This window comes from Jaculus jaculus, chromosome 11 (assembly GCF_020740685.1).
Source record: "Jaculus jaculus isolate mJacJac1 chromosome 11, mJacJac1.mat.Y.cur, whole genome shotgun sequence".
Lineage (NCBI taxonomy): Eukaryota > Metazoa > Chordata > Mammalia > Rodentia > Dipodidae > Jaculus > Jaculus jaculus.
The window spans coordinates 45,896,691-45,898,206 of record NC_059112.1 but is presented as its reverse complement, the minus strand read 5'-3'; positions in this window follow the sequence as shown (position 1 = coordinate 45,898,206).

Sequence of the window (1,516 nt, the reverse complement as noted above, 5' to 3'; positions counted from 1 at the left end):
AGGAAATTTATTCTTAATTCAGTTACACTAGGAGGCTTAGCTTTTGCCCAAGTAACAGAAAATTGATTAAAGTTGTTATCTTTTCTCACCTATATCCATAATGAACTGAGGATGCATTTATGAAAGTATGAAGTAATGAGTTACTGATTCCCCACCCTGGCTGCACTAACTTTAATCAAAAGATTTCTTGCCAATTCTTGATTTTTATTCTTAGGGGTATTGGTGGATATATATCCTATGAATTTTCCCCTTAATTATGTAGCACAAAGTAAAACTAGTGTCAAACGAAATATTCTTAACAGCAGACATGTCAGAGAACGGTCATTGCTTAGTGGTATGAATCAGGGACCCCTGACACTTGAAGAAGAGCCACCTGACTGTGGAAATCTTTCCCTACCTAATCCAAAGTTCGTGCTTTTTCTCTCAGACCCTTAAGACTTCCTTAGTTAGGTGAACCCCCCCAATTCCCACAATTTAATGACAACTTGTATGCACTTAACAGTTATGGTTTAATTCCACCTTCAGTTTTGGTCTAACTACTCTTCTGGCTAACAAATACAAGTCGATGAATGGAACAGAGTGACATATGTACTTTAAATTCAAACATGGCTAATGACTAGGCCATCGTGGTAGTCTATAGCTGCTTCGTGTCAAATTGCATTGCCTGGTATACTTAATTGTATTAATGGATCCATCATGAAGCTATGCTAAGTATTGCTAATAACCCAAGAAGTGCCTTCAAATATACCTGGATATGGATTGTACACTCACTTTGTCACTATTTATCCTATCTTTCTATTTTATTTTCCAATGTTTATCCATTCTCTTCACAATTTCCCATAACTAGACTCCTAACAGGTCATAGATTCTTCTCACATACTTATTACTAACCCATTCTGTATTTTAACAAAAAAAATTATTCCCCTCTAATGCATTTCATTATGTTACTTTTGAGTTAAAATCAGTTAATATCCTAATCCCTCTCTCAAATATAAAACTTGACCCACATGTAAAACTTACTCAAACTCCACAAACTACTAGTTAAGTCTAGAAAATACCTTCCATGTTGCTTCTGCCAAATGTACTAGCTACCCTAGGTTTCAGTACAACTCTTTGAACAGTATAAGATCTGCTCTGCTATTCTTTGTGTTCAACACCTGCCCTTTCCTTTGCCAAAAAACCTATTTTTTTAAAATTTATTTATTTGAGTGTGACAGACACAGAGAGAAAGACAGAGGGAGAGAGAGAGAATGGGCATGCCAGGGCTTCCAGCCTCTGCAAACAAACTCCAGACGCGTGCGCCCCCTTGTGCATCTGGCTAACATTGGACCTGGGGAACCGAGCCTCAAACTAGGGTCCTTAGGCTTCACAGGCAAGCACTTAACCACTAAGCCATCTCTCCAGCCCCAGAAAGCCTATTTTTAATACACCATCAAAAACTTAGCTCCAGGGTTGGGGATGGCACAGTGGTTGGGAATGCTTGTTTGCAAAGCCTAATGGACTGTGCTCTAATACC